This window comes from Stenella coeruleoalba, assembly GCF_951394435.1.
Source record: "Stenella coeruleoalba genome assembly, contig: scaffold_142, whole genome shotgun sequence".
Taxonomy (NCBI): domain Eukaryota; kingdom Metazoa; phylum Chordata; class Mammalia; order Artiodactyla; family Delphinidae; genus Stenella; species Stenella coeruleoalba.
Genome location: NW_027646313.1, coordinates 625,579 through 640,836, shown reverse-complemented (window position 1 = coordinate 640,836; position 15,258 = coordinate 625,579).

Below are 15,258 nucleotides of genomic sequence, written 5' to 3'. Positions count from 1 at the left end.
ATCTGAGGAATAAGAATCTTAAAACCCATGTATTGATATATCTCCATAAGGGAATCAAGTGTGTGCAGAGCGGCACAAACACAGCAGTGAAAAGGAGCTAAACCCCATTATAGAAATAAATTTTAAAAACAAAACGCTGAAACAATGAAAGAGAGAAAAATTCTTAAAAAATTCGCTCAGGGGCTGTGATGCAACCTGGATTGACCACATATAAACCCACAGCTGGATAAGACATAAGGCTGGACACTTGGGGCTGACAGGATTGGTGAGCTTTGGTGAGCAACTGCCGAAAGTTTAATGCAATACTTCATGCTACTCAGTCCAAGGGTCCCAACACTCCAGGTTGAAGGGAATCTTCCTACAGCTAAACCATGCTTGGGAAACCCAGCGACTGGTATACCATATGATCGGGAAAGGTTTCTAAAACGCACCTCATTTTTCCTCTCCTGGGGCTCCGGATCGACATTCCAGCCGCTTTACTAACAACATCCCCACATGGAGTCAATGCCTTTAAGTTCTGGTATCGCACAGTCTGCAGTTAGTGCAGAGGATGAATGGGAATAGGGGGAACCAGTGAGAAACTAGCTGTAGCGGTTTCAATGGGCACATGTCACTCTAATATCACATCAGTAAGAAGAATTAACCAAAGGCACAGCAAGGTGCCCCAGAAGAAAAATAGGGCTTCAAGGAATCCTGTGGTTATGGGGCAAGACCACAAAAATAAGAGCTAAAAAATGGAGCTAAGGGCCACTGCAATTCAAAAACCTGCAGAGTTATAAAGGCCAACTATTTTTAAAAAATATATTGAGGTAAGGCTATGAAGAGGCATTGAAAGCAAGGCAGAATTGCAGGAAACCGATTTCAGGAGGTAGACTGGAATTGCATTGAAAGCATATGAAGAGAGTCAGAAACTCGACAATGATGCACTTGGCCAAAAAGGGCGTATGCGTTTTTTCCTGAATATATTCAGGAAAAAACGCATACGCACTTTTTGGCCAACCAAGCAAGCTTGCAAAGGAAATCTGCACTACAATGAAGTCTCACTTCCACCCGGTCAAAAGGGCCATCTGAAAAAAGTGTAAAATCCATAAAGGCACAACAGGCCATGGAGAACTGGGAGCCTTCTTATGCTGATGGGCGGGATGTAAATTGCCAACAGACACTCGGGAGAAGTGTATGGTGTTTCCTGAAACATCTAAAAAACAAAGCAACAGAGCCTAGGGCACTGCCACTTATGGTCCTATAGCTTAGGGAAATTAAAATCAAAAAGACACAGCCACCCCAAAGTTTGGAACGGCTCTGTTTACAAGAACCTCGTTTACAGTACAAGTTCAACATCGCAGAAAGTGAAAAATGGATAAAGAAGTTGTGGTATTTACTTACAAAGCAATATCACTCAGCAATGAAATCTATGTCATCAGGTCCTTAGCAGCACAATGAGTGGATTCAGGTATGATGATTCTAACTGAAATAAGTCACACAGAAAAAGAAACATCATAAGATATCAGTAATACACGGAATTTAAACTTGGCTACACAGGAACTGAATTACAGAACAGAACAGGGTCTGAAATTTAGAAAACCAACTTATGCTTGCTTAAGGGGAAAGGTGAGTTGGGGTGCTGCATAAAACCAGAGATTGAAATGAGCACAGATAAAGTTCCTTAAGCCAAATATGGAATAGACAAGAGCTACTCCTTGCTCAACGAAATGGACTCAACACCGCATATTAAACGCCTAAGAATGTACCTGACTAGTAAGTATCTTAAAACCTATGGATTGCTATGTCTCCGAAAGAGAATCAAGCATGTGTACAGGGGCATAAACGCAGCAGTGATAGGATTGGAGAGGTTCGGTGAGCAAATGAAGACCCTTTGAAGTCATATTGCATGGTACCCATTCCACGGGTTTCAACTACCCAGGTTTAAGGTATTCTTCCTTCAGCTAAAACATGCATGTGGAACCTAGAGTATGATCAACCATGTGATCAGGAGACGTGTTCAAATATGTCTCAGTTTTCGTACCCTGGTACTCGGGTGCAACATTCCAGACACTTTACTAACACTCTCCCGACTTGGAGAGTCAGTCCCTTTAACCTCCTGTTTGGCCCAGTTTGCAATTTCTGCGGAAGATGAACAGGAATAGCGAGAACCAATGAGAGACTAGCTGGAGGTGTCTGGACGGGCAAATTTAACTCTCATTTCCCACCAGGAAGAGGAATTAACCAAAGTCTCAACGTGCCGTGCCAGAACCAGATTAGGGCCTGAAGCCATCCTGCGGTGTTGCGGCCAGGTCACAAGAAAGCGAGTTGAAGAAAGGAGCTCAGGGGCACTGTAATTCACAAACCTGCAGAGTTATAAATGACAGCTATCGTCCAAAAATATACTGAAGTAAGGCTGCCAAGAGGACTTGAAAGTGGGGCAGAATTGCAGGAAACCGATTTCAGGAGGTAGACTGGAATTGCATTGAAAGCATAGGAAAAGAGGCAGAACGTCCACAATGATGCACTTGGCCAAAAAGGGCGTATGCGTTTTTTCCTGAATATATTCAGGAAAAAACGCATACGCCCTTTTTGGCCAACCAAGCAAGCTTGCAAAGGAAATCTGCACTACAATGAAGTCTCACGTCCCCCCGGTCAGAAGGGCCATCTGAAAAAAGTGTAAAATCCAGAAAGGCAGGACAGGCCATGGAGAACTGGGAGCCTTGTTATGCTGATGGGCGGGATGTAAATTGCCAACAGACACTGGGGAGAAGTGTATGGTGTTTCCTGAAACATCTAAAAAACAAAGCAACAGAGCCTAGGGCACTGCCACTTATGGTCCTATAGCTTAGGGAAATTAAAATCAAAAAGACACAGCCACCCCAAAGTTTGGAACGGCTCTGTTTACAAGAACCTCGTTTACAGTACAAGTTCAACATCGCAGAAAGTGAAAAATGGATAAAGAAGTTGTGGTATTTACTTACAAAGCAATATCACTCAGCAATGAAATCTGTGTCATCAGGCCCTTAGCATCACAATGAGTGGATTCAGGTATGATGATTCTAACTGAAATAAGTCACACAGAAAAAGAAACATCATAAGATATCAGTAATACACGGAATGTAAACTTGGCTACACAGGAACTGAATTACAGAAAAGAACAGGGTCTCAAATTTAGAAAACCATCTTCAGCTTAATTAAGGGGAAAGGTGAGTTGGGGTGCTGCATAAAACCAGAGATTGAAATGAGCACAGATAAAGTTCCTTAAGCCAAATATGGAATAGACAAGAGCTACTCCTAGCTCAACGAAATGGACTCAACACCACATATTAAACGCCTAAGAATGTACCTGACTAGTAAGTATCTTAAAACCTATGGATTGCTATGTCTCCGAAAGAGAATCAAGCATGTGTACAGGGGCATAAACGCAGCAGTGATAGGATTGGAGATGTTCGGTGAGCAAATGAAGACCCTTTGAAGTCATATTGCATGGTACCCATTCCACGGGTTTCAACTACCCAGGTTTAAGGTATTCTTCCTTCAGCTAAAACATGCATGTGGAACCTAGAGTATGATCAACCATGTGATCGGAAGACGTGTTCAAATATGTCTCAGATTTCGTTCCCTGGTACTCGGGTGCAACATTCCAGACGATTTACTAACACTCTCCCGTCTTGGAGAGTCAGTCCCTTTAACCTCCTGTTTGGCCCAGTTTGCAATTTCTGCGGAAGATGAACAGGAATAGCGAGAACCAATGAGAGACTAGCTGGAGGTGTCTGGACGGGCAAATTTAACTCTCATTTCCCACCAGGAAGAGGAATTAACCAAAGGCTCAGCGTGCCGTGCCGGAACCAGATTAGGGCCTGAAGCCATCCTGCGGTGTTGCGGCCAGCTCACAAGAAAGCGAGTTGAAGAAAGGAGCTCAGGGGCACTGTAATTCACAAACCTGCAGAGTTATAAATGACAGCTATCGTCCAAAAATAGACTGAAGTAAGGCTGCCAAGAGGACTTGAAAGCGGGGCAGAATTGCAGCAAACCGATTTCAGGAGGTAGACTGGAATTGCATTGAAAGCATAGGAAAAGAGGCAGAACGTCCACAATGATGCACTTGGCCAAAAAGGGCGTATGCGTTTTTTCCTGAATATATTCAGGAAAAAACGCATACGCCCTTTTTGGCCAACCAAGCAAGCTTGCAAAGGAAATCTGCACGACAATGAAGTCTCACTTCCCCCCGGTCAAAAGGGCCATCTGAAAAAAGTGTAAAATCCAGAAAGGCAGGACAGGCCATGGAGAACTGGGAGCCTTGTTATGCTGATGGGCGGGATGTAAATTGCCAACAGACACTTGGGAGAAGTGTATGGTGTTTCCTGAAACATCTAAAAAACAAAGCATCAGAGCCTAGGGCACTTCCACTTATGGTCCTATAGCTTAGGGAAATTAAAATCAAAAAGACACAGCCACCCCAAAGTTTGGGACGCCTCTGTTTACAAGAACCTCGTTTACCGTACAAGTTCAATATCACAGAAAGTGAAAAATGGATAAAGAACTTGTGGTACTTACGTACAATGCAGTATCACTCAGCAATGAAATCTATGTCATCAGGCCCGTAGCAGCATAATGAGTGGATTCAGGTACGATGATTCTAACTGAAATAAGTCACACAGAAAAAGAAACATCATAAGATATCAGTAATACACGGAATGGAAACTTGGCTACACAGGAACTGAATTACAGAACAGAACAGGGTCTCAAATTTAGAAAACCAACTTATGCTTGCTTAAGGGGAAAGGTGAGTTGGGGTGCTGCATAAAACCAGAGATTGAAATGAGCACAGATAAAGTTCCTTAAGCCAAATATGGAATAGACAAGAGCTACTCCTTGCTCAACGAAATGGACTCAACACCGCATATTAAACGCCTAAGAATGTACCTGACTAGTAAGTATCTTAAAACCTATGGATTGCTATGTCTCCGAAAGAGAATCAAGCATGTGTACAGGGGCATAAACGCAGCAGTGATAGGATTGGAGAGGTTCGGTGAGCAAATGAAGACCCTTTGAAGTCATATTGCATGGTACCCATTCCACGGGTTTCAACTACCCAGGTTTAAGGTATTCTTCCTTCAGCTAAAACATGCATGTGGAACCTAGAGTATGATCAACCATGTGATCAGGAGACGTGTTCAAATATGTCTCAGTTTTCGTACCCTGGTACTCGGGTGCAACATTCCAGACACTTTACTAACACTCTCCCGACTTGGAGAGTCAGTCCCTTTAACCTCCTGTTTGGCCCAGTTTGCAATTTCTGCGGAAGATGAACAGGAATAGCGAGAACCAATGAGAGACTAGCTGGAGGTGTCTGGACGGGCAAATTTAACTCTCATTTCCCACCAGGAAGAGGAATTAACCAAAGTCTCAACGTGCCGTGCCAGAACCAGATTAGGGCCTGAAGCCATCCTGCGGTGTTGCGGCCAGGTCACAAGAAAGCGAGTTGAAGAAAGGAGCTCAGGGGCACTGTAATTCACAAACCTGCAGAGTTATAAATGACAGCTATCGTCCAAAAATATACTGAAGTAAGGCTGCCAAGAGGACTTGAAAGTGGGGCAGAATTGCAGGAAACCGATTTCAGGAGGTAGACTGGAATTGCATTGAAAGCATAGGAAAAGAGGCAGAACGTCCACAATGATGCACTTGGCCAAAAAGGGCGTATGCGTTTTTTCCTGAATATATTCAGGAAAAAACGCATACGCCCTTTTTGGCCAACCAAGCAAGCTTGCAAAGGAAATCTGCACTACAATGAAGTCTCACTTCCCCCCGGTCAGAAGGGCCATCTGAAAAAAGTGTAAAATCCAGAAAGGCAGGACAGGCCATGGAGAACTGGGAGCCTTGTTATGCTGATGGGCGGGATGTAAATTGCCAACAGACACTGGGGAGAAGTGTATGGTGTTTCCTGAAACATCTAAAAAACAAAGCAACAGAGCCTAGGGCACTGCCACTTATGGTCCTATAGCTTAGGGAAATTAAAATCAAAAAGACACAGCCACCCCAAAGTTTGGAACGGCTCTGTTTACAAGAACCTCGTTTACAGTACAAGTTCAACATCGCAGAAAGTGAAAAATGGATAAAGAAGTTGTGGTATTTACTTACAAAGCAATATCACTCAGCAATGAAATCTGTGTCATCAGGCCCTTAGCATCACAATGAGTGGATTCAGGTATGATGATTCTAACTGAAATAAGTCACACAGAAAAAGAAACATCATAAGATATCAGTAATACACGGAATGTAAACTTGGCTACACAGGAACTGAATTACAGAACAGAACAGGGTCTCAAATTTAGAAAACCATCTTCAGCTTAATTAAGGGGAAAGGTGAGTTGGGGTGCTGCATAAAACCAGAGATTGAAATGAGCACAGATAAAGTTCCTTAAGCCAAATATGGAATAGACAAGAGCTACTCCTTGCTCAACGAAATGGACTCAACACCACATATTAAACGCCTAAGAATGTACCTGACTAGTAAGTATCTTAAAACCTATGGATTGCTATGTCTCCGAAAGAGAATCAAGCATGTGTACAGGGGCATAAACGCAGCAGTGATAGGATTGGAGATGTTCGGTGAGCAAATGAAGACCCTTTGAAGTCATATTGCATGGTACCCATTCCACGGGTTTCAACTACCCAGGTTTAAGGTATTCTTCCTTCAGCTAAAACATGCATGTGGAACCTAGAGTATGATCAACCATGTGATCGGAAGACGTGTTCAAATATGTCTCAGATTTCGTTCCCTGGTACTCGGGTGCAACATTCCAGACGCTTTACTAACACTCTCCCGTCTTGGAGAGTCAGTCCCTTTAACCTCCTGTTTGGCCCAGTTTGCAATTTCTGCGGAAGATGAACAGGAATAGCGAGAACCAATGAGAGACTAGCTGGAGGTGTCTGGACGGGCAAATTTAACTCTCATTTCCCACCAGGAAGAGGAATTAACCAAAGGCTCAGCGTGCCGTGCCGGAACCAGATTAGGGCCTGAAGCCATCCTGCGGTGTTGCGGCCAGCTCACAAGAAAGCGAGTTGAAGAAAGGAGCTCAGGGGCACTGTAATTCACAAACCTGCAGAGTTATAAATGACAGCTATCGTCCAAAAATAGACTGAAGTAAGGCTGCCAAGAGGACTTGAAAGCGGGGCAGAATTGCAGGAAACCGATTTCAGGAGGTAGACTGGAATTGCATTGAAAGCATAGGAAAAGAGGCAGAACGTCCACAATGATGCACTTGGCCAAAAAGGGCGTATGCGTTTTTTCCTGAATATATTCAGGAAAAAACGCATACGCCCTTTTTGGCCAACCAAGCAAGCTTGCAAAGGAAATCTGCACGACAATGAAGTCTCACTTCCCCCCGGTCAAAAGGGCCATCTGAAAAAAGTGTAAAATCCAGAAAGGCAGGACAGGCCATGGAGAACTGGGAGCCTTGTTATGCTGATGGGCGGGATGTAAATTGCCAACAGACACTTGGGAGAAGTGTATGGTGTTTCCTGAAACATCTAAAAAACAAAGCATCAGAGCCTAGGGCACTTCCACTTATGGTCCTATAGCTTAGGGAAATTAAAATCAAAAAGACACAGCCACCCCAAAGTTTGGGACGCCTCTGTTTACAAGAACCTCGTTTACCGTACAAGTTCAATATCACAGAAAGTGAAAAATGGATAAAGAACTTGTGGTACTTACGTACAATGCAGTATCACTCAGCAATGAAATCTATGTCATCAGGCCCGTAGCAGCATAATGAGTGGATTCAGGTACGATGATTCTAACTGAAATAAGTCACACAGAAAAAGAAACATCATAAGATATCAGTAATACACGGAATGGAAACTTGGCTACACAGGAACTGAATTACAGAACAGAACAGGGTCTCAAATTTAGAAAACCAACTTATGCTTGCTTAAGGGGAAAGGTGAGTTGGGGTGCTGCATAAAAGCAGAGATTGAAATGAGCACAGATAAAGTTCCTTAAGCCAAATATGGAATAGACAAGAGCTACTCCTTGCTCAACGAAATGGACTCAACACCGCATATTAAACGCCTAAGAATGTACCTGACTAGTAAGTATCTTAAAACCTAAAGATTGCTATGTCTCCGAAAGAGAATCAAGCATGTGTACAGGGGCATAAACGCAGCAGTGATAGGATTGGAGAGGTTCGGTGAGCAAATGAAGACCCTTTGAAGTCATATTGCATGGTACCCATTCCACGGGTTTCAACTACCCAGGTTTTAGGTATTCTTCCTTCAGCTAAAACATGCATGTGGAACCCAGAGTATGATCAACCATGTGATCGGGAGACGTGTTCAAATATGTCTCAGTTTTCCTCCCCTGGTACTCGGGTGCAACATTCCAGACGCTTTACTAACACTCTCCCCACTTGGAGAGTCAGCGCCTTTAACCTCCTGTTTGGCCCAGTTTGCAATTTCTGCGGAAGATGAACAGGAATAGCGAGAACCAATAATAGGCTAGCTGGAGGTGTCTGGACGGGCAAATTTAACTCTCATTTCCCACCAGGAAGAGGAAATAACCAAAGGCTCAGCGTGCCGTACCGGAACCAGATTAGGGCCTGAAGCCATCCTGCGGTGTTGCGGCCAGCTCAAAAGAAAGCGAGTTGAAGAAAGGAGCTCAGGGGCACTGTAATTCACAAAACTGCAGAGTTATAAATGACAGCTATCGTCCAAAAATAGACTGAAGTAAGGCTGCCAAGAGGACTTGAAAGCGGGGCAGAATTGCAGGAAACCGATTTCAGGAGGTAGACTGGAATTGCATTGAAAGCATAGGAAAAGAGGCAGAACATCCACAATGATGCACTTGGCCAAAAAGGGCGTATGCGTTTTTTCCTGAATATATTCAGGAAAAAACGCATACGCCCTTTTTGGCCAACCAAGCAAGCTTGCAAAGGAAATCTGCACTACAATGAAGTCTCACATCCCCCTGGTCAAAAGGGCCATCTGCAAAAAGGGTAAAATCCAGAAAGGCAGGACAGGCCATGGAGAACTGGGAGCCTTGTTATGCTGATGGGCGGGATGTAAATTGCCAACAACCACTCGGGAGAAGTGTATGGTGTTTCCTGAAACATCTAAAAAACAAAGCAACAGAGCCTAGGCACTTCCATTTATGGTCCTATAGCTTAGGGAATTTAAAATCAAAAAGACACAGCCACCCCAAATTTTGGAACGGCTCTGTTTACAAAAACCTCGTTTACAGTACAAGTTCAACATCGCAGAAAGTGAAAAATGGATAAAAAAGTTGTGGTATTTACTTACAAAGCAATATCACTCAGCAATGAAATCTGTGTCATCAGGCCCTTAGCAGCACAATGAGTGGATTCAGGTATGATGATTCTAACTGAAATAAGTCACACAGAAAAAGAAACATCATAAGATATCAGTAATACACGGAATGTAAACTTGGCTACACAGGAACTGAATTACAGAACAGAACAGGGTCTCAAATTTAGAAAACCAACTTATGCTTGCTTAAGGGGAAAGGTGAGTTGGGGTGCTGCATAAAACCAGAGATTGAAATGAGCACAGATAAAGTTCCTTAAGCCAAATATGGAATAGACAAGAGCTACTCCTTGCTCAACGAAATGGACTCAACACCGCATATTAAACGCCTAAGAATGTACCTGACTAGTAAGTATCTTAAAACCTATGGATTGCTATGTCTCCGAAAGAGAATCAAGCGTGTGTACAGGGGCATAAACGCAGCAGTGATAGGATTGGAGAGGTTCGGTGAGCAAATGAAGACCCTTTGAAGTCATATTGCATGGTACCCATTCCACGGGTTTCAACTACCCAGGTTTAAGGTATTCTTCCTTCAGCTAAAACATGCATGTGGAACCCAGAGTATGATCATCCGTGTGATCGGGAGACGTGTTCAAATATGTCTCAGTTTTCTTCCCCTGGTACTCGAGTGCAACATTCCAGACGCTTTACTAACACTCTCCCACCTTGGAGAGTCAGCGCCTTTAACCTCCTGTTTGGCCCAGTTTGCAATTTCTGCGGAAGATGAACAGGAATAGCGAGAACCAATGAGAGGCTAGCTGGAGGTGTCTGGACGGGCAAATTTAACTCTCATTTCCCACCAGGAAGAGGAATTAACCAAAGGCTCAGCATGCCGTGCCGGAACCAGATTAGGGCCTGAAGCCATCCTGCGGTGTTGCGGCCAGCTCACAAGAAAGCGAGTTGAAGAAAGGAGCTCAGGGGCACTGTAATTCACAAACCTGCAGAGTTATAAATGACAGCTATCATCCAAAAATAGACTGAAGTAAGGCTGCCAAGAGGACTTGAAAGCGGGGCAGAATTGCAGGAAACCGATTTCAGGAGGTAGACTGGAATTGCATTGAAAGCATAGGAAAAGAGGCAGAACGTCCACAATGATGTACTTGGCCAAAAAGGGCGTATGCGTTTTTTCCTGAATATATTCAGGAAAAAACGCATACGCCCTTTTTGGCCAACAAAGCAAACTTGCAAAGGAAATCTGCACTACAATGAAGTCTCACTTCTCCCCGGTCAAAAGGGCCATCTGAAAAAAGTGTAAAATCCAGAAAGGCAGGACAGGCCATGGAGAAATGGGAGCCTTGTTATGCTGATGGGCGGGATGTAAATTGCCAACAGACACTCAGGAGAAGTGTATGGTGTTTCCTGAAACATCTAAAAAACAAAGCAACAGAGCCTAGGGCACTTCCACTTATGGTCCTATAGCTTAGGGAAATTAAAATCAAAAAGACACAGCCACCCCAAAGTTTGGGACGCCTCCGTTTACAAGAACCTCGTTTACCGTACAAGTGCAATATCACAGAAAGTGAAAAATGGATAAAGAACTTGTGGTACTTACGTACAATGCAGTATCACTCAGCAATGAAATCTATGTCATCAGGCCCGTAGCAGCATAATGAGTGGATTCAGGTACGATGATTCTAACTGAAATAAGTCACACAGAAAAACAAACATCATAAGATATCACTAATACACGGAATGTAAACTTGGCTACACAGGAACTGCATTCCAAAACAGAACAGGGTCTCAAATTTAGAAAACCAACTTATGCTTGCTTAAGGGGAAAGGTGAGTTGGGGTGCTGCATAAAACCAGAGATTGAAATGAGCACAGATAAAGTTCCTTAAGCCAAATATGGAATAGACAAGAGCTACTCCTTGCTCAACGAAATGGACTCAACACCGCATATTAAACGCCTAAGAATGTACCTGACTAGTAAGTATCTTAAAACCTATGGATTGCTATGTCTCCGAAAGAGAATCAAGCATGTGTACAGGGGCATAAACGCAGCAGTGATAGGATTGGAGAGGTTCGGTGAGCAAATGAAGACCCTCTGAAGTCATATTGCATGGTACCCATTCCACGGGTTTCACCTACCCAGGTTTAAGGTATTCTTCCTTCAGCTAAAACATGCATGTGGAACCTAGAGTATGATCAACCATGTGATCGGGAGACGTGTTCAAATATGTCTCAGTTTTCCTCCCCTGGTACTCGGGTGCAACATTCCAGACGCTTTTCTAACACTCTCCCCACTTGGAGAGTCAGTCCCTTTAACCTCCTGTTTGGCCCAGTTTGCAATTTCTGTGGAAGATGAACAGGAATAGCGAGAACCAATGAGAGACTAGCTGGAGGTGTCTGGATGGGCAAATTTAACTCTCATTTCCCACCAGGAAGAGGAAATAACCAAAGGCTCAGCATGCCGTGCCGGAAACAGATTAGGGCCTGAAGCCATCCTGCGGTGTTGCGGCCAGGTCACAAGAAAGCGAGTTGAAGAAACGAGCTCAGGGGCACTGTAATTCACAAACCTGCAGAGTTATAAATGAGAGCTATCGTCCAAAAATAGACTGAAGTAAGGCTGCCAAGAGGACTTGAAAGTGGGGCAGAATTGCAGGAAACCGATTTCAGGAGGTAGACTGGAATTGCATTGAAAGCATAGGAAAAGAGGCAGAACGTCCACAATGATGCACTTGGCCAAAAAGGGCGTATGCGTTTTTTCCTGAATATATTCAGGAAAAAACGCATACGCCCTTTTTGGCCAACCAAGCAAGCTTGCAAAGGAAATCTGCACTACAATGAAGTCTCACTTCCCCCCGGTCAAAAGGGCCATCTGAAAAAAGTGTAAAATCCAGAAAGGCAGGACAGGCCATGGAGAACTGGGAGCCTTGTTATGCTGATGGGCGGGATGTAAATTGCCAACAGACACTGGGGAGAAGTGTATGGTGTTTCCTGAAACATCTAAAAAACAAAGCAACGGAACCTAGGGCACTTCCACTTATGGTCCTATAGCTTAGGGAAATTAAAATCAAAAAGACACAGCCACCCCAAAGTTTGGGACGCCTCCGTTTACAAGAACCTCGTTTACCGTACAAGTTCAATATCACAGAAAGTTAAAAATGGATAAAGAACTTGTGGTACTTACGTACAATGCAGTATCACTCAGCAATGAAATCTATGTCATCAGGCCCGTAGCAGCATAATGAGTGGATTCAGGTACGATGATTCTAACTGAAATAAGTCACACAGAAAAAGAAACATCATAAGATATCACTAATACACAGAATGTAAACTTGGCTACACAGGAACTGAATTACAGAACAGAACAGGGTCTCAAATTTAGAAAACTAACTTATGCTTGCTTAAGGGGAAAGGTGAGTTGGGGTGCTGCATAAAACCAGAGATTGAAATGAGCACAGATAAAGTTCCTTAAGCCAAATATGGAATACACAAGAGCTACTCCTTGCTCAACGAAATGGACTCAACACCCCATATTAAACGCCTAACAATGTACCTGACTAGTAAGTATCTAAAACCTATGGATTGCTATGTCTCCGAAAGAGAATCAAGCATGTGTACAGGGGCATAAACGCAGCAGTGATAGGATTGGAGAGGTTCGTGAGCAAATGAAGACCCTTTGAAGTCATATTGCATGGTACCCATTCCACGGGTTTCAACTACCCAGGTTTAAGGTATTCTTCCTTCATCTAAAACATGCATGTGGAACCTAGAGTATGATCAACCATGTGATCGGGAGACGTGTTCAAATATGTCTCAGTTTTCGTACCCTGGTACTCGGGTGCAACATTCCAGATGCTTTACTAACACTCTCCCCACTTGGAGAGTCAGTCCCTTTAACCTCCTGTTTGGCCCAGTTTGCAATTTCTGCGGAAGATGAACAGGAATAGCGAGAACCAATGAAAGAATAGCTGGAGGTGTCTGGTTGGGCAAATTTAACTCTCATTTCCCACCAGGAAGAGGAAATAACCAAAGGCTCAGCGTGCCGTGCCGGAACCAGATTAGGGCCTGAAGCCATCCTGCGGTGTTGCGGCCAGGTCACAAGAAAGCGAGTTGAAGAAACGAGCTCAGGGGCACTGTAATTCACAAACCTGCAGAGTTATAAATGAGAGCTATCGTCCAAAAATAGACTGAAGTAAGGCTGCCAAGAGGACTTGAAAGCGGGGCAGAATTGCAGGAAACCGATTTCAGGAGGGAGACTGGAATTGCATTGAAAGCATAGGAAAAGAGGCAGAACGTCCACAATGATGCACTTGGCCAAAAAGGGCGTATGCATTTTTTCCTGAATATATTCAGGTAAAAACGCATAGGAACTTTTTGGCCAACCAAGCAAGCTTGCAAAGGAAATCTGCACTACAATGAAGTCTCACTTCCCCCCGGTCAAAAGGGCCATCTGAAAAAAGTGTAAAATCCAGAAAGGCAGGACAGGCCATGGAGAACTGGGAGCCTTGTTATGCTGATGGGCGGGATGTAAATTGCCAACAGACACTCAGGAGAAGTGTATGGTGTTTCCTGAAACATCTAAAAAACAAAGCAACAGAGCCTAGGGCACTTCCACTTATGGTCCTATAGCTTAGGGAAATTAAAATCAAAAAGACACAGCCACCCCAAAGTTTGGGATGCCTCCGTTTACAAGAACCTCGTTTACCGTACAAGTTCAATATCACAGAAAGTGAAAAATGGATAAAGAACTTGTGGTACTTACGTACAATGCAGTATCACTCAGCAATGAAATCTATGTCATCAGGCCCGTAGCAGCATAATGAGTGGATTCAGGTACAATGATTCTAACTGAAATAAGTCACACAGAAAAAGAAACATCATAAGATATCACTAATACACGGAGTGTAAACTTGGCAACACAGGAACTGCATTCCAAAACAGAACAGGGTCTCAAATTTAGAAAACCAACTTATGCTTGCTTAAGGAGAAAGGTGAGTTGGGGTGCTGCATAAAACCAGAGATTGAAATGAGAACAGATAAAGTTCCTTAAGCCAAATATGGAATAGACAAGAGCTACTCCTTGCTCAACGAAATGGACTCAACACCGCATATTAAACGCCAAAGAATGTACCTGACTAGTAAGTATCTTAAAACCTATGGATTGCTATGTCTCCAAAAGAGAATCAAGCGTGTGTACAGGGGCATAAACGCAGCAGTGATAGAATTGGAGAGGTTCGGTGAGCAAATGAAGACCCTTTGAAGTCATATTGCATGGTACCCATTACACGGGTCTCAGCTCTCCAGGTTTAAGGTATTCTTCCTTCAGCTAAAACATGCATGTGGAACCCAGAGTATGATCAACCATGTGAACGGGAGACGTGTTCAAATATGTCTCAGTTTTCGTACCCTGGTACTCAGGTGCAACATTCCAGACGCTTTACTAACACTCTCCCGACTTGGAGAGTCAGTCCCTTTAACCTCCTGTTTGGCCCAGTTTGCAATTTCTGCGGAAGATGAACAGGAATAGCGAGAACCAATGAGAGGCTAGCTGGAGGTGTCTGGACGGGCAAATTTAAGTCTCATTTCCCACCAGGAAGAGGAATTAACCAAAAGCTCAGCATGCCGGGCCGGAACCAGATTAGGGCCTGAAGCCATCCTGCGGTGTTGCGGCCAGGTCACAAGAAAGCGAGTTGAAGAAAGGAGCTCAGGGGCACTGTAATTCACAAACCTGCAGAGTTATAAATGACAGCTATCGTCCAAAAATAGACTGAAGTAAGGCTGCCAAGAGGACTTGAAAGCGGGGCAGAATTGCAGGAAACCGATTTCAGGAGGTAGACTGGAATTGCATTGAAAGCATAGGAAAAGAGGCAGAACGTCCACAATGATGCACTGGGCCAAAAAGGGCGTATGCGTTTTTTCCTGAATATATTCAGGAAAAAACGCATACGCCCTTTTTGGCCAACCAAGCAAGCTTGCAAAGGAAATCGGCACTACAATGAAGTCT